The sequence below is a fragment of the Elephantulus edwardii genome, unplaced genomic scaffold (genome assembly GCF_000299155.1).
Source record: "Elephantulus edwardii isolate Elephantulus edwardi_28Jun2011 unplaced genomic scaffold, EleEdw1.0 scaffold00063, whole genome shotgun sequence".
Lineage (NCBI taxonomy): Eukaryota > Metazoa > Chordata > Mammalia > Macroscelidea > Macroscelididae > Elephantulus > Elephantulus edwardii.
This window is the reverse complement of record NW_006399813.1, coordinates 10,483,869-10,503,844: the sequence shown is the minus strand read 5'-3', so window position 1 is coordinate 10,503,844 and position 19,976 is coordinate 10,483,869.

Genomic DNA, 19,976 nt, shown 5'->3' with positions numbered 1-19,976 from the left:
AGAAGATAAAACACTACAGTCTTCAGTATGGAACAAATAGCAATATCATGAAAACAAAAATTTTCGCAAATGGACCAATAAACAGCATCATGATAGATAGAGAAAAGATAGAAATGATCAGTGATTTCATCTTACTTGGATCCAAAATCAACAACTTTGGTATCATTAGTCAGATAATCAAAACAGTTGTTGCATTGGGAAAGTCTGCAGTCAGTGACTTCTCTAAAGTGTTAAATCCATCCCCTAGAAAGATAATCCAACAGAATGTAGGAATATTAAATAATGCCACTAATACTACATCCTAATAAAATCTTGATGAAGATTATTAAAAATATGTGAATAATACATAGTTAATTCCCAGAATTTCAAACTTATTTATAAAAGGTTGTGCACCAGGGATATAATTGCTAATGTTAGATGGATCTTGACTGAATACCAGAAAGGTGATGATTTGTGTTGTACAGACTACGAAAAGGCTGATGACTTTGTGGATTATAATAAACTTAATTGTGCTCATGCAAAACCTACATCTAGAACAAGAAACTATTGTCCAAACAGAGCAAGGGTACACTGGATGGTTTAAAATCAGGAAACATGTGTATAAAGTATAAGGTTTTCCCCCCTACCTATTCAAACTCTATGCTGAACAAATAATTTAAGAAGTTGGACTTCTCAAAAGAAAGAAGAATGGAGAATCAAAATTTGAGGAAGATTCATAAACAACCTGAATTGTACAGATGATGTAATCTTGCTTGCTGAAAGTGAAGAGAACATCAAACTCTTGCTACAGAAAGTCAGGGACTATAATCCTAAACACTGATTGCATTTCAATGTCAAGAAAACAATTTTTTCCTCCACCAGACAGCATTGTGATAGAGGGAGAAAAGTTTTAAATTTCCAATGATTTCATTTTACTTGGATCTACACTCAACACCCATGATTATTACAGCATTAAGCTAGTCTGAAGACATGCTGCATTGGAAATAAAATCTGTTGTCAAGGACCTATCTAAAGTGCTAAAGAACACATATGTTTATTTAAAGACTAATGTGTTTTTAATCAAGCCATGAAGAGAAGTGTGGCATCAGGATTGAAGGGAGACTCATCAATAACATGCGTTATACAGATGACATAACTTTGATAGCTAAAAGTGAGGAGGACTTGAAGTACCTGTTTCAGAACATCAAGAAATGTATCTTTCAGTATGGATTACATCTGCATGTTAAAAAGACAAAGATTCTTAACACTGGACTGATAGGCAGCATCATGATGGATGGAGAGGAGATTGAATCCATCAGCAACTTCATCTTGTTTGGACCCACAATTAACACCACTGCTACCAACAGTCAGGAGATAGGAAGACTCATTGGAGTGGGAAAATCTGTAATTAGGAATCTGTCCAAATCATTGAGGAGTAATGATGTCAGTTTGAGGACTAAGGTGTGTCTCATTCAGACCATGGTCTTTCCAGTTACTTGCTATGCATCGAAGAGCTGGACATTGAATAAGGGTGACAGAAAAAGAACTGACATCTGACCTGTGGTGTTGGAGATGATCACTGCATATTCCATGAATGTCCAAGAGAACAAACAGATATGTCTTGGAGAGGGTGCAGCCAGAGTGCTCATTGGAGGCAAGAATGATGAGGCTTCGCCTCACATACTTTGGGTATGTTGCTAGCAGGGGCTATTCCTTGGAGATGAGCATGATACTGAGAAGGGTAAAGGGGTAGGTGAAGGAAAGAAAGACCCTCCACTAGGTGTATTGATATGGTGACTGCTTCAGTGGGCTCCTATGTGTCAGGAAGTGTGAAGATGGCTCAGGATAGAACAGGGTTCAGCTCTTTTGTTGATAAGGTCACTATGAGTTGTACTCGACTCGAAGGCACCTAATTACAACAACAACAATTCAAGGCATAGTTTTTTCATTTACTTCCTATGCATCTGGAAGTTAGAAAAGGAATAAAGATGACACAAGAAGAATCAACGCATTTGAATTGTCAGTTGGAGAAGAGTACCAAATATCCCATGGACTGCTGATGAATAAACACATGCCTCAGCAAGAGTGTGACTAGGTTTATCCTGAGAGGCAAGGACGGTGAAACTTCATCTTACATATTTTGAGCATATTATCAGGAGAAGCCAGTCCTTGGAAAATGACATCATGCTGGGAAAGGTGGAGCATTAAAGAAAGAAAGGAAGACCCCAACACGATGAATTGACACTGCGGCTGTAGCAGTGGGCTCAAGCATGTCAGAGATTGTGAGCATGGGGCAGGATGAGTCAAGGTTCAAATGTGTTGTTCTTAGGGTCACTATGAATTATAATTCACCTGATGGCACCTATTAATAATTACAGTCTAGTGAGAAAGGATTTGCATTGTCAACCCAAATGCAAGGGCTTCAATCCACCATCAACTTCTTGGGAGAAAGAAGTGCAATCTCCTCCCGTGAGATCTACAGCCTCTGAAAAACCTGTTGGAGATTAGCTATGAGCAGGTTTCAACCTGATGGTAGTAAGCTAATTAGTTAGCAGCTTTCCTGGACAGAGTTCTGGCTGCCTAGTCTATAAGAGGATGTTGTGCAGTTAACCAAAAGACTGCAAATCTTCAACAATATGAATTCACTGACACATAATGAACAATTTCCTCCTGTCACTGTTTGGAATGTCAAAAACTCAACTGAAGGTCCACTTCACTGATGGACAATGTGAGATTTGAACCTACCTGGGGAAAAACAAATGCCCAACTCCCTCCCCCTCTACACCTATCATGTGGGGAAGGAAAACAATGCACCCCAGCCCCCTCTAGCCATTCTTACCACACCTAATGGACAACTAGAAAGCTCACAACCCAGGGACAAAGACTGACTGAAAGACTCATACCTAAACATAGGACAGGAAAATGCTTTCTCTCCTTTCACAAGTTATCATTCCATCAATGTTGCTGTTATATGCTGTGATGTAGGTACCAGCTCATAGCTGACCCTCCAGCACATTTTTAGAGATTATGAATCACATGGGAGGAAATAGTCCATCCTTCTGCCTTGGAACAACTGGTGGATTAAAACTTCCTGCCTTTGGGTTGGTGTGGCACCTCCTTATCCACTAGGCTGCCAGTGCTTCCTACTTCATCAATAGAATGCCTATATAAAAAGAAAGAACTACAGCCAAAAGAATTACAAGGCTCAGAGTCTATGTCTGGTTGGTATAACTAGAAGGTCAACTGTTCAAATCCATCAACTCCTCCATAGGAGAGAGAAAGGTAGTCCCCACTTGCAAAGTCTTGGAAACTTCCTGGAAGGTCATTATGAATTGGAATCAACAAGATGGATGTATTTTGGGTTTTCTTATTCTTATTGTTTTTGTTAATGGAAACCTAAAAACAGCAGATAAAAGGAAAACAAAGCTACTAAAGGAATATTTAGGGAGCCTGGTCTAGTATTAAGAAGCCGCACTGCGGGAGAAGAATAGGTAATCTACTGTATGTGTGTTTAAAACCCACCTAAGAGTCAGCTACAAGTCTGTTCTGACTTGATGGCACCCAACAACAAGAAAAAATAAGGATTAATCATGGGTTGTATAATCCGATGAGGGGATGATGAGAGAAACAGGAAGAATCTAGAAAACAATGTATTCAAGCTTTGTAAATAAACTAGTATTTTTTAAAAGTCAACTTGGGGAGGAGAAAGAGAGGGAGAGGAAGTAAAATGTGCAACCATGAATGAATGAAAAAAAAAATCTACCTTTTCTGTAAACTTTTGTTAAAAATCATGATTAAAATAAAAAATTTTACTTAAAAAAGAAAAAAAGAAACATTTAATTTTTCACACCACAACTACCATAAACACAATCTAACTTCAAGTTGGATAACTATAAACACTTACAACAAAGGCCAAACTGTACAATCAGAAAATGGGCAAAAGGTATGAAGAGAAATTTCACTGAAAAGTATAAATGACAAAAAAATAAATAAAAGAAGGAATAAATGAAGGAATGAATGAATGAAAAATATGTTCACAGTCATTAGCCTTATTGTCGTCAAGTTGCCAGCATCTCACAGCAACCATATGGACAATAGCACTGAACTTTGTCCTATCCCGAGTCAATCTCACTGTCTTAAACCCACCTCATTATTACCACAGTCTCTGTTTTAATCCAACTCATCAAGGGTGTTCCTCTCCTGTGTTGTCCCTCCACCCTTCCAAGCTTCATACACTTCTCCAAGGACTGGTCCCCCCTGGCAAAATGCCCAAAGTATGCTTCAAAATCCTTGCTTCCAGAAAGCAAGTTAGTTTCATCTTCTCAGTAATAGACTTGTTTGTTCTTTTTGCAGTCTAGTATTTCCAGTACTCTTCTCCAGTATCATAACTCAAAGGCATCTTTGTCACATTCCAGCTGTCTGCTGTATTAGCAAGTAATTGCGAAGACCATAGCCTATATCAGGTGCACCTTAACCTCTAGACTGACATCTTTGTATTTCAGCACTCTGGAGAGATCCCTGACAGGCCATTTTCCTAATCCAATTCATCTCTTGATTTTCTGACTGATAGTTGCAAGAGTGTTACTTGTGGACCTGAGCAAACAAATTGTTGACAATCTCAAACTCTTCTCCATCTCTCATGGTGCTGCCAGTGAGCCCAATGATGAGAATCTTTGTTTCCTGATGGCAAGCTTCAGTCCATATTGAAGTCTGCAGTTTTTCACTTTCTGCAGCAAATGCTTCCGTTTCAGAGAGCAAAATTGTGTCATCTGCATATCATAAGTTGTTGATGAGTCTTTCTCCAATTCTGAGGCCATATTTCTCCTCATAAAGACCAACTTCTCAAATACTGTTCTGTGTATTGATTGGAAAGGTATGGAGACAGGATGACTACCTGACACACTCTTTTTCTAATTTTGAATCATGAAGTGTTTTCTTGCTCTGTTCTGATGACTGCCTCTGGGTCCAAGTATAGGTTTCCCATGAGTACAATCAGATATTCTGGAATTCCCATTCTTCTCAAGTCATTAACATATGAGACATGCAAATTAAAATCACAATGAGACATCATACTCCTTTCATAATTACTAAAATAAAAAACACTCTTAATTGCTGGCAAAGATGTTGAGATGCCTTATCCATCTTGTATTGTTGGTGGGAATGTAAAATTATTTTGGGAAAGAAACTCAACATGTGATAACCATACAATTAAAAAAACACACAGCCACTGAGGGTTCCACCCCCCCACTCTTTGTGGTCATTAATGGTTCTGCAAGGCTGTAAATCTTTGCAGGAGGAGATTGCATCTTCCCCCTGTAGAGTGGCTAATGGATTAGAACCGCTTTACTTGTAGGAAGAAACCTGAAACTTATGCACTATGCCACCACAGTAACAACTGAATATCTAGTCAATTATCACAAGAAAATTAAGACTTAACATTCACTTAAATACTTGCATATGAATGTTAATAGCAGTTATTTAATAAGAGTCTAAGAATGAAAACAACCCAAATATCCATTAACTTACAAGTGATTAAGCAAAGTAGTATATCCAAGCTGTGAAATATTATTCTGCAACAAGAAGGAAAAAACTATTGATGCATGCAAGCTTCCATGGATCTCAGGAGAATTACGCTGGATGAAAAAAGCCAACCCTAAAGTGTAGTACACTAATTGATTCCATTTTTATATATGCATTTGTGGCTTTAAAAGAGAATAGTAACAGGATCTTTTCTAGTGATGGAAGTGCTATACAAGTTATATCAATCCCAATATTTTGATATCGTATCACACTATGGTTTTGCTAGTTGTTACTATTGGGAGAATTATTGAGTAAGAGGAACGTGGAATCTCTTTTTTATTTTTTTTTTATTTTGTGTTCCTTTTTTAAACTTTTACACCTGCATGCAAATATCCAATGATCCCAGAATAAAATGATATGAATATAGAGAAGTAATGTTCTTTAAAAGTACATTAGTGGGAAAATGTTGAATTATTTTAAAAGTCTATATCTTTTAGAAGCAGGAGTGACATCCACTTTCTAAATAACAAGTCTCTGGAAACTCTACGAAGTTTGAGAAACGACAATAGTTGTAGAAAGGATATTTTGTTCATAAGGTTGCTATGAGTGGTGCTTGACTTGATGACAATCAACAAAAACACAATTTATCTAAAAATAGTAATACAATGCTTTTAATTTATCAGTTTTAATTAATATGCCATGATTATTACTATTAAATTAAGGAAAGGAAATTGAGTAAAAGACGGAGGAAAACTTATACTATTTTTGCAGCTTTCCTCTGAATATGAAATCATTCCAGTATACAAAGTTTATTCAAGAAAAGATAATTATTTAAATTAAAACTATTAGCAATGTGCTATTTATACAAGGAAAAGTAGTATATTTGGCAACACTAGCACAATATATATAGATCAGGAGAAACACAAGTAGCTAGTTGTAAGTTTTATCTCATGTATGGTATGATATGATATGATATGATATGATATGATATGATATGATATGATATGATACGATATGATATGATACACTGTGAATATGAAGTAGTATATTAAATATACTAACTATATGTAAATACTTAAAGAAAATTAAACAAAAGGGAGGTCTAGCTAATGAAGTCATAATTGTTGTTAAGTACCATCGAGTCACAACCAATCTATAGCTGGCTATCTTTCAGCAGATTTTCAGAGGAAGTTAATCACATAAGAGATTACCTTTCTTTCTTCTGTCAAGCAGCTGGTGGGTTTGAAATATGTACCTTTGGATTGTCAATGCAAGTCCTTGTCATTTGTCATGAGAGTTCCCTATTATGAATCAGTAATAATGTAATTTAAAATATACTAAGTAAAAAAAGAAACAAAGAACATATGAGACTCAAGAGAAAACAAAGAATAAAGTGGGAGCTGTAAAAGTTCAACACATCAATATAATTGCATTTAAATTAAATTATCTATTAAAAACGCAGTTGGGAAGCAGAAATAGGTAGATTGAACAAATGAAAAAATGTGACTACTCTGTAAGAGACTAATATAAATTATAAAGCTATATAGATAATTATAAGTATACAGAACAAAATATGTACCTTGAATATATCAGTTGTTGTGTTATTAAGTGCTGTCAAGCTGAGGACTCAAAGTGACCATATAAACAACAGACCTGAACTCTATCTTCTCCTGTGACAGCCTCATCATCTTGAACACACTTGCTAAAATAATTACAGCAATATCAGACAAAATTACTTCCGTAACAAATACTATCCAAATAATTGATTTTAGAAATCAATTACTAAAAAAGATAAGCAATTCTAAAAGTATATACCTTAATAATAGAACTTCTACATAATGAAACCAAAATTGTAAAAAAAATGAATAAACAATTATTGTTAGAGATGTCAACACTCTTATATTAGTAATTATAGGATAAGAATGGGCAATAATTCACCTTTCAAAGTATGATGTCTTTTTCCAAGGACTGATCCCTCCTAACAACATTCCTAAATTATGTAAGATAAAGTTTCATCATCTTTGCTTCAAAGAAGTACCCTGGTTTCACTTTCTCCAAGACATATTTGTTCTTGTGACAGCTGGAACTCTTCTCTAACACTACAACTCAAAACATGGATTCTTTCATCATCTGTATTTATTTTCCAATGTTCTGATGTGTAGCAGAAATTTAAAAAGACCATGGAATAGATCATGTGTACTTGAGTCTTCAAGCTGGTGTTGTAGCTCCTTAGAACTTTGTGTTTGGCAAGGTGAAGGGTTAGTGTAAAAGAGGAAAACCTCCAATGAGATGCATTGACACAGTGACTGTAACAATGGGCTCAAGCCTATCAGGGATAACGAGGATGGCATAGGACAGGGTACAGATTTGTTGCTCATATGGTCACTGTGGTTTGCAGTCAACTATATGATATCTATAAACAGCAACAATGTTAGTAATTGACAGAACTTGCACACAGAAAATCAATAGACTTATAAAAACCATCATGAAACTGTCAGCCAGCTGGGCTTTCTTAAAGTCTATACAATATTCCAACATCAAACTGAAGAAAAATATTTTTTAAAAATATACAGCCTGTTCACCACGATACACTATATTTAAACCATTGAATAATTGTCAGTACATTTCACAATACCAGTGTTTTACAAATATATTCTCTGACAATAACAGAATTAGGTATGAATAGAAGGAAATAATCTGAATTTATCACAAACTATTTGGGTATTAAACAGCACAATGCTAAGTAGCCATGTCTGAAAGGATAACACCAGTAATATTAGAAGATACATCCAATAAAGAAAACACAGCATATCAAAGTTCATGTAACGAAAGCAGTCCTTGAAAGAAACATGTGCCTTTAACTGACTATATTAAAAATAAATCTATTTAAAGACAACAATATAAACTTCCACTGTGAAAATAAGATAAATTATATCCAAAGTTGGTAGAATAATAACTTGTCCTCAAGTTGGAAACAACTCTCAGTTGTCTCTCCAGTGAATTTATGAGTCTGCAATTGCAAGAGAGGAGAGTGGCCATCTTTCTCTCCTGCAGAGTCTATGGTGGGTTTGAATCACCAGAGAGGCCATAGCCTTTAGGTTAATATTACAACTCTCTTTGCATGACAACAATGGTGAATAAGTATGGTGAAAGACTATAACCTAGATGCATACTCTCCTGATTTTCAGCCATACAGTGTCCCATTGTACTGTTTGAATGACTGATTCTTGGCTGTTTTGGGATTCTCATTCTTCTCAGTGTTATCATATTGTGTTATGATCCATGCAAATGAATGTCTTTGCATAGTCAATAAAACACTGTTAGACATTTTACTGGTATTTTCTGTTTCCAGTCAAGAACCATTTGACATCAGCAATGATCTATCTCTTCAACAGCCTTTCCTAAATCAGAAGAGATTCTTCTTGAATTTCTGACAGTTCCTTATTAATGTTACTTCTTCATCTGTTCTTTTAAATAACCTTCAGGAATAATTTTGCTTGCGTATGATCTTAATGACATTGTTCATAGTTTCTGAATTCTGCTGAATCAAAATTTTTGAGTTAGCACAAATACTAATTCCTTCAAGTCATTTGGCCAGGTAGCTGTCTCATATGTTTTGGCATGGATGAGTGAACATGTCCAGGGCTGCTTCTGTTTGCTGAATCATCTCAATTACTATTTTGCCAATTCTTTAAGTCTTATTTTTTTCCCTCAATGCTTTCAGTATAACTAATAATCATTTAAGACCATTGATTCTTGAACATATGCTTCTTCCTGAAATGATTTGGTGTGAACCATTAAGGTATCAACCAAGTTACAGAACTGAATAAGGTGAAAGATATTAAGTTCATGGATTATTTTTCCCCCAACATGCCAGTTCTTCCCATAGTGACTATAGACTCACTATAATTTCAAGAAATACATTGCAGATTTTTGTTACTGTTTTACAAATTGATGAATTGTGTAATTCACATGGAAAATCAAAGGACTACATGTAGCCAAACATTTTTCAAAAAAAGAAGTTACTAAACTGAAGCTACTGGATTTCAAGGTATTTTATAAAGTTATGGTAATCAGAGCAATGTGGCCTTAGCATAATGGGAGACACATGGTAAAATGCAAGAGAACAGAAAATCTATGAATAGGTCAACACATATATGATCAAATAATTTAGTCCGGGACATTAAGGTAATATTTTCAAATGTTTTGTAAATCCTAGATATTTATGCTTGAAAACATACAAAACACACACACACAGAAACATAAAAAACGACCCTTAGCTGACTTCTTACATAAACATTATCTTAAAACTTAACGTAAACCTACACATAAAAAAATAACCATAAATGTTGTAGAAGTAAGCAGAATAAGAGATAATCTTTATAACAGAGCTAAAATTCACTGCCATCAAGTTGATGCCAACTCACAGTGACTGTCCATTGGGTTTCCAGTGCTTTTCATCTTAACAGGAGGAGACTGCCCATCTGTCTCCTTTAGAGACACTGGCGGATTTGAACTGCCAAAGATATTAGAGTGGCTTAGCATTTTAGTTGGCAGTTTAACATGTTATATAACAGACACTACCAGAACTCTGTATAGCAAAGAGTAAATAAAACACGAACTGAAGCACTTGTTGCAGAAGGTCAAGGACTTCAGCGTTCAATATGAATTGAAGCTCAATATCAAGAAAATAAAGATTTTCACCGCTGGGCCATTTGGCAACATCATGATGATGGTGAAGAGATTGAGATCGTAAACAGCTTTAGTTTGTTTGGCTCCACGATCAACAGCACTCTTGGCACCAGCAGCCAGAAAATTAAAAGACCTATTGCATTGGGACTCAGTCGCCTATGACTTGACGGCACCTACCAACACAGAGAGAGACCAGTTGGTCTAGTGGACTTAAAGTGATGCTACCAAGCCAAAGGTGGATGACTCTAATCTACTGCCCTCAGGCCAGTTCTTAATTGTTTTTGGTCAAACATTCTTGTAGGTCATATAGCCCTGGTGTGTCCACTTGCTGTGGAGAGGTAACTTGTGGTTGCTGTGAAGCTGAACACTGTGACACTGAAGTGTCAAATGCAATAATGGTTATCCATGGTGGACAGTGTTTGGTGAAGCTCCTCGATTAAAACAAGCTTGGAAGCAGGAGTGGCATCCACTTCCATAAATAGCTTGCCTCCGGAAACTCTATGAACCTGGATAAAGGATGAATGTCACACAAGAGTTGAGGACTTTCATTCACAGGGTCGCTATGAGTCTCCTATGACAGCACTTAGCGATAACAACAACAACAATAACAACAACAACATTGCATTGGGAAAGTCTGGAGTCAGAGACCTCTCCAAAGTACTGAAGAGCAAAGATGTCAGTCTGGAGATTAAGGTGAGCCCGATACTGGCCATGATTTTTGCAATCATTTGCTATGCATCAGAGAGCTGGACAATGACTAAGGATGATTGATAGGAGAATTAATGCCTTCGAGTTGTTTTGTTGGAGAAGAGTGTTGAATATACTATGGACTGCTAAGAGAATGAACAGGTTCATTCTAGAGAGCGTGAAACCAGGCTGCCCCTTGGAAGCAAGGATTCTGAAGTTTTTTCTGACATACTTTGGACATGTTGCAAGGAGAGACCAGTCCTTGGAGAGGATGCCATGCTTGGAGGGGTGGAGGATAGGAAGACCCTCGATGAGATGAATTGATTCAGTGACTGGTGTGATGGGGGTAGGTGTGTCAGAGACAGTGAGATTGGCACAGAATAGACCAGGGTTTAGGACTGTTGTATATAGAGTCACTATGAGTCACAGGTAACTCGATGGTATAAAACAAGAAGAAATGCTTTTAGGTAACACATACAATTTTTACACAGATCATAAAAACATGAATTGTAAAATTTTAGAAACTGACCTAATAAAAATTAAACACTAATAAAAGTGACCTCCTAAATAATTAATTCTATCATTGTCTTTAGTCAGAACTGACTCATACCTCACCTGCCATTGGATTTTTGAGGTTGTTAAATCAAAGAAGATTGTCCTTCTTGTCCCAAGACCACTGTTGGCTTTAAACTATAGATCAGTCTGTTAGGGTGCCCCTAAATACTAAATTAAAAAATGAAATGTTATCTTTATACTCACAACATAAAAATGAAAAGGCATGCCACAGAACAGAGGAAAATGTCATCTTCAAAACGTCTATCTCATAGGACATTGATATCCAAAACATTCCAAACAAGCAACAAATAAACAAACAAACATTTATGACTAAATAATAAACAATTCATTTCAAAACTTAATCAGACTCAAAAGAAGATGCACAAATGACAAGTATCCATTGTTGTTAGGTGCCATCAGTGGTGGCATCAACAAATCAGCGCATGAAAATATATGTGACGTTAATGGAGGAAGGCAAATTATACCACAGTAAAATGTCATCATACAATTCTTAACGTTATTAGGTGGCACTGAATCTCTTTTAAGTCATAGTGAGCCCATGTAGTACTACCCTATAAGGTTTTTTAGCTATAATTTTTATGAAGGCTGATCACCAAATCTTCTTCCATGGAACCAATGGATGGATTAAAACCTTAAACTTTTTTGTCAATAGTCAAAATAGTCAAATCTTTAACATTTCTATCACAAGAGCCTACTATTAACAAGACATTTGTGAAGCATAGAACCCTAAATTAGGTTTCTGAAATTATAAATCTTAATGGGAGCTGAATCCTTCTTTAAACATAATTTGGTTAGCTGCCTAATACACAATGTACTTTACCATCAAAGAACTCTTTATACAGTCATTGGAATGGCTAAAAATTATACAGAATAACTATATCAATGATTATCTATTATGATGATAAACTGCAAGCTTTATACATTACTGGCAGAAAGAGAAAATGATATAATCATTTTATAAAATAATATTTTACAATTTCTAATACACAATTCCAATCCTGGGTATTTACTCAAAAGAAATAAATATTTTCCACACCAAGGCTTCTATGCAAATATTCATAGCAGCTTTATTCATAATAGACAAAACTGGAAATAACCCAAATGTCCATTAATAGGCAAATATGCACAATGTGTAAATTAAATCTACTATATGGGGAAATGAGAACTATAGATTGCTGGTGAATATAAAAGTTGGCACTTTGGAAAGCAATTTGGCACTTTCTAATAAAATCAATGATAAAAAGATTTTATAACCCAGTGATTCCACTTCTAGAGAATTTTTTTGCATCCTGGGCTCGTGTAGATAAGTACAAGAGTGTTTATTGCAATTGTAGCATTATTTTTAACAGCAAAAAAATTTAAAAAGTCTAGGATGTCATCAAAATAGAAATAAGTAACTATCATGCAATGAAAAGACATGCAGATATTCAGTGAATAAAGTATATGTACCTGTAGCAACATGTTAATATTGAATATATTTATATATTGGACTTTTTATCCTTCTTATGTATTTTTTGTATATCATACCAATTCCCATTTAAAAAATTAATTTCAAAGAATACATTTTCAAATTAATTAAGTCCTTCAATCCTAACTGGTCTATAGTAATTTGTTTGAGTGGGTTGCTTTGGTTTGTTTGTTTGTTTATTTGTTTTTTAATTTGAGACTAAGGAATCATTTATTCGTTTTAAATGAGTTTAAGTTTGAATTTTTACCTCGGAATTTAGTGGAACTTCTTACTGTTGCTACTTGTTTCTGGAATCCTTAAATCCAGCATGGGTCTCTCTATTTTGCCTGTGTCTTTGCTTTCAATTCTTTTTGAGTGAACCACCTAGGTGAAACTCTTTTTTCGTCTGTGGTTCTACTTCTTTTCTTTGTAAAAATGTTGGATGAAGAAATGCTGTTTATGTCATATATTTTACAAAATTTCAGGGAAAATAACTAGAATTTTAATGTTCTTTTTTGCTTATCATTTTCTCTTATGAGAATAATTATTGTCTGTCAGTCTGCTATACTTGAGCGACTTTATTTCTGAGACAGATGAAGAAATAGGATTGGCCATCCACTTCTCCAGATAACAAACTTTTCAAAACCCTTTCAACAGTATAGAAAAACTGATAGTATAATATTGAAGGTAGAGCTCAAATTAGAAGTTATTAAAAATTAAAAGAGACAGCTGCAAATACTTATTAAAAGTTGGAACACAGAATGTACAAAGTATGAATCTAAGAAAATTGAAGATTGCCAAAAATAAAATGGACTTCATAAAAATTGATGTGCTAGGCATTAATAAGCAGAGAAGGAGTAGCATTTGCCACCTTAAATCAGACAATCATATGATCAGTTATACAAAGAACAAAAAAATTAAGGAAGAGTAGTATTACATTCATAGTCAAAAAGGTATTTCAAGATGCACCTTGACATACAATTTTGTGAGTCACAAATACTTCCCCTAAGAATACAAGAAATACCTGTTAATGTTATTATTAACAATAATACGATTATTCAAATATACACACCACCAACAAAAAACAAATAAAAGGGGATTGAAGATTTCTACAATTTTTTTTCTGAAATTGACTGAGCATGCAATCAAGATTCAGCAATAATAATAATTGATAACTAGAATGCTAAAGTTGGAAACAAAGAAGAAGGACTGGTAGTAGAAAATTATGGATTCAATAATAGAAGTGAGGCTGGAAATTGAACGGTTAAATTTTTTATGATCAGTGAGTAATTTCTCTCAAATTCCTTGCTTGGAAAATACAAATGGTTAATATACACATGGACCTCACGAGACTGACTGAACAGGAATCAGAGTGACTATATCTGTGGAAAAGATCTTACGAAAAGTTCAACATCATCAAACAAAACAGTGCAATTACTAACTATGGCACAGACTATAAATTACTCATGTGCAAGTTCAAATTGAAGCTGAATAAAATCAAGGCACATCCATTAGAACCAAAGTATGACCTTGAATCTATCCACTTGAATTTAAAAACCATTTCAGAAATAGCTCGGTTGGTGGTGGTGGTGGTGTTATGTGCCATCAAGTCACCTGTGACTCATAACTACCTTATGCACAACAGCTCTGAAATCTGACCTGTCCTGAGACAATCTCACTCACTCCAAAACGCTTACCCCACTACCCTAGTTAATGAATAAATCCATCTTAGCCAAGGTCTTCCTCTCCTACGCTATCCCTCAACCCTTCCATGCATGATGTCCTTCTCCAAGGATTGATCCCTCGTGGCCACATGTCCAAAGTATGTGAGACATACTTAAAATAGTTTTGAGACACTGAACTAATGAAGATCAGTTGGGCTGTGGATGACATAAAGGATCCTATCCAGAAAGAAGGCAAAAAGACATTGCAAAAATAGGGGGGAAAGAAAAACAAAAACAAAACACCAACAAACCACCAAACAACAAAATGGATGTCAGAAGTGACTCTGAGGCTGTCAAATATAGCCAGAAATACACAACAAGGAGAGGGCAAAATTGATGAGTGGGTTCTTCTTCTAAATAATTCCTGTGTGCACCAAAACCTGTTCCCAATAGATTGAAGAGAAAACCTACTGACTGGGAAAAAGTATTTGGCAATACCAACTCAAACAAGGGTCTCATGACAACAGTTTATATAGTATCCTACAAGAAAAAGACTGATAACACAATTACAAAATAGGCAAAAGACATAGAAAGACTTTTCACGGAGGAAGACATTTGGATACCCAATAGACACATAAATACTCAAAATCACTGCCAATAAGAGAGATGCAAATCAAATCCACAATAAGATACTATCTTACCCCAGTAGCAGTGTAAAAACATATTAGGACAGCAATCAATACATATTGGAGAGGATGTGGAGAGGTAGGAACTCTCAAACACTGTTGGTGGGATTGTAAATGGTACAACCACTCTGGAAGGTAGTTTGGCATTTTCTCACAAAGTTAAACATAGAAATCTCATATGATCCAGCTATTCCACTCCTAGAAATATATCCCAAGAAAATGAGAACTGAGGCACAAACAGAGATTTATACACCAATGTTCAGAGCAGCACTATTCACAATCACAAGAACATGGAAACAGCCCAAATGTTCAGCCACAATCAAATGGTTTGCGAAATTATGGTACATTCACATAATGCAACACTCCTGAGAAACAATTTTTAAAATTACTACATAATTTAGGAGAGAATGAAGGGGATTATGTTAAATGGACTAATTCAGTCTCATAAACATAAATACTGCATAATACCATTATAATAGAAACAGAATAATTAGTAAAATGTATATGAGGATCCAGGGTGGGAAAGGGTGGGAATAGAGAAGGCAGAGTTGATAGGAGGGGAAATCATAGGGTTGCACAATTTGGTGGGTAAAGGGAAGGGAGGAAGGGAAATGGACAAGATCCAATGAGGATCTGGAAACATAGGGTAATGATGGACATGATTTAATGGTGAATGATTTTATAACACAAAATGAATGAAAATAATTGTATGAAACACAATGTGAATAAAAGATAGTGTGAAACACAAAAATACAAATTTTGTATGCAAACCAATGTAAAAAAAATAAAAAAAATTTTAAAAGAAGTGACTCTGAAAATTACACTAAAACATTGGAAGTTCAAAGTAAACTAATTGAACTGAAGATTTCAAAGGGTACTGTAAGAAGACAAAAAAATTATAATAAAATATGCAGGAGTTGACGGCATACCAATTGACATATTTCAACAGACAGTGCCCTGGATGTGCACACTAATTTGTGCCAAGAAATCTGGAGAACAGCCAGCTGGCCCACTGACTGGAAAAGATTGATATTTGTTCCCATTCCAAAGAAAGGTGACCCAACAAAGTACGGAATTTATCGAACAATATCATTAATATCTCATGCAAGCAAGATTCTGCTGAAAATTATCAAAAAACGTTCGGAACAATATCTCAATAGAGACTTCCAGATGTGCAGGCTGGATTTAGAAGAGGTCGTGGTACTAGGGATATTATAGCTAATGTTAGATGGATCTTGGCAGAAAGCAAAGAATACTAGAAAAAATGTCTATCTGTGCTTCATTCACTATGCAAAGGCTTTTAACTGTGTGGATCACAACAAGCTGTGGTTGACTCTGGGAAGAATGGGAATCCCAGAACATCTAATTGTGCTAATGCGAAACCTATACTTGGACCAAGAGGCAGTCATCAGAACAGAACAAGGAGACACTACATGGTTCAAAATCAAGAAGAGGGTCCGTCAGGGATGTATTCTGTCTCCATACCTTTTCAATCTGTATGCAGAACAGATCATCCAAGACACTGGGCTGTATGAAGAGGAATGTGGCATCAGGATTGGTGGAAGAGTCATCAACCACCTGCGTTATGCAGATGACACAACCCTGCTTGCTGAAACTGAAGAGGACCTGAAGCACTTGCTGCAGAAGGTCAAGGACTGTAGTCTTCAATATGGATTGAAGCTCATCAGCAAGAAAAAAAAGATTTTCACCACTAGGGTGATTGGCAGTATCACTGTAGACGGTGAAGAGATTGAAATTGTTAACAGCTTCAGTTTGCTTGCCTCTACAATCAACACTTTTGGTACCAGCAGCCAGGAAATGAAAAGATGAATTGCGTTTGGAAAGTGTGCTGTCAGAGATCTCTCCAAGGTATTGAAGAGTAATGATGTCAGTCTGATGATTAAGATGTGCCTAATACAGGCCATGGTCTTTGCTATTACTTCCTATGCATCAGAAAGCTGGACAATGACTAGGGATGATAGAAGGAGAGTTGATGCCTTTGTGAACTGTGGTGCTGGAAAAGAGTATTGAATATACCATAGACTGCTAGGAGAACAAACAAGTTCATCTGGGAGGGGGTGAAACCAGCCTGCTCCTTGGAGGCAAGGCTTCGGAACCTTCTTCTGACATACTTTGGACATGTTGCAAGGTAGGATCAGTCTTTGGAGAGGGACAGCATGGGAGAGGAAGACCCTGGATGAGATGGATTGATTCAGTGACTAGAGTAATGGAGTAGATAGATGTATCAGAGACAAAAAAGATTGGCACAGTATAGAGCAGAGTTTGGGGCTGTTCACAGAGTCGCTGTGAGTCAAAGGTGACTTGATGGCATATAACAACAACAACATGAGCATGAAACATCTTTCCAGTTATTCACACCTTCTTTAATCTCTTTCAGGAATGTTTTATATTTTTAAAGTCTTTCATGTCTCTGGTTAGAGTAATCCCTAAGTGATGTATGTATTCTTATACTATAAGTGGAATTATTTCCCTACTATCCTTTTTAAATTCTCATTGCTATATAGAAATTCAGCTAATTTTCATTTTTTGCCTTGTGCCTTCCTCTATAATGTCTGGAAGTTTTTAAGATTCATCAAACGTATATGGTAGAGGATAAATACACAAAAATTAGCCATATTTTTAGACAGTAACCAAAATACCTCTGAGAAGGAAATAAGAAAAACAATGCCATTTAAAATATTTACTAGACAGATGAAACACTTAGGCACAAACATAACTAGAGATACAAGGAAAGAAAATGAAAATTGAAAGAAAATGACAAAATATTACTGATAAAAGTTTTTTGAAAAATTACATAAATGGTAAAACATGCTCATGGGATAGGAAGGCTTAACATTGTGACAATGTCAATATTACTCAAAGTTATCTACAGATATAATGCAATGCTGATCCAGATTCTTTTCTCATTCACTAAAGAGAAGGAAAACTAATAATAAAGTTTTATGAAAATAAAGAAACCCTAGCTAAGTAAAATACCACAAAAAAGAAGAGCAAAGTATTAGGCCTCATACAACTAAGTTTCAAAATCCACAACAGAGCCACAGTAATCAAAACAAACTAGTATTGAAGCAACAACAGATACTGGGTCAATGGAACAAAATTGAGAGTCCAGGTCGAAATCCAATTACCTCTTGACAGTTTTGACCAAAGTTCACTATTTGAAAATGGTGTTGACAAAACTAGATAGTCATTTACAGAAAAATGAAACAAGATCTATATATAAAACATAACCAATATAAACAAAGCAAGAATACAGCTATCCAAACTCCAGAGTAATTAGCAATATGCAGATCACTCCCCAGTACAACAAACCGACAGATAAGTCTTACACTTTAATAGGCTCCAATGTCCAATTCCTGGGTACCAGCCCTATGGGAAGGCTGTCTCTGGCATTTCTTGATGAAGGTCCTGTTTCTGAGCTTCTTTCTGCTCCAGGACTGTATTACTTGGACTTAGTGTCTTTGCTCTTACTTATAAGCTTTAAACAAGTCTTGGCAGAAGTAGGAAAAGTGGGAACTTGTACTAAAGGGTCTGGCTCATACCTGAGTTAAATGATTACACAATCAATATACTTGGCAAGAGCAGTCAGTTGAGTGGGATACATGCTGCACTTAGCCTGTGGTCAGGGACGTCTCCAAGTTATTGAGGAATAATGATATCAGTTTGAAGACTAAGGTGTGCTGAATCAGGCCATGGTATTTTCAGTCACTGGCTATACATCAGAGATCTGAGAAACAAATAAGAATGACAGAAAAAGATTTAATGCTTTTGAACTGTGATGTTGTGGAAGAGTGCTATCAAAAGAACAAACAAATATGTCTTGAAGAAGATGCAGCCAGAATAGTCCTTAGAGGCAAAGATGAAGCTTCATCTCTGATACTTTGGACATGTTGCCAAAAGAGCTAATTCCTTAGAGAGGGACATCATGCTTGGAAAGGTGGCAGGATGACGAAGGAGAGGGAAGTCCTGCGCCAGGTCGATTTACACAGTGACTGTAGCAATGGGTTTGAGTGTGTCAGAGATTATGAGAATGACACAGCATAGGACAAAGTTTGTATTTGTTCTATGAGTCGTACTTGACTCAAAGGCATCTAACAACAAAAACAACAACCCAAGATAGTAAAACAACCTATAAGTGAAAATTAAAACTACAAAATACATAAAAAATTTGGGCAAATTTGAAAGGCTCTAATTTATGGCATATATAGATGATCGAACATAACTAAAATATACAAACAGCAGAAAATAAAGAAGATGCCAGGGATCTCCTACAAATTAAACATTCATGTCTATCAAGAGACTTTTCCAAAAGACTAAAAAGAGAATATACAAACTCACAACATATCTGACAGGGTACTGATCTTTAAAGTGTTTAAAAACTTTAGAAACTAGGCAAAACAACAAAATGGGGGGAAATGCCATTAAAAAGTCAGCAAAGAACATGAACAGACATTTCATCAAAAAAAGACATATGGTGGCTAACTAACTACATCTGAAGTTTGTTATTAATAATCATTCATATGTTGTTGTTGTTATGTATTCTATAATCACATATAACTCTTAGTGACCCTATGAACAACAGACCAGAACCTTGTCCTCTCCTGTGCCATCTTCATCATCTCTTTGCTGTAGTCAGTATCTATTTATCTCTTTAGAGAGTTTTCCTCTTTTTCTCTGATCCTCCACATTTCTAAGCATGATGTC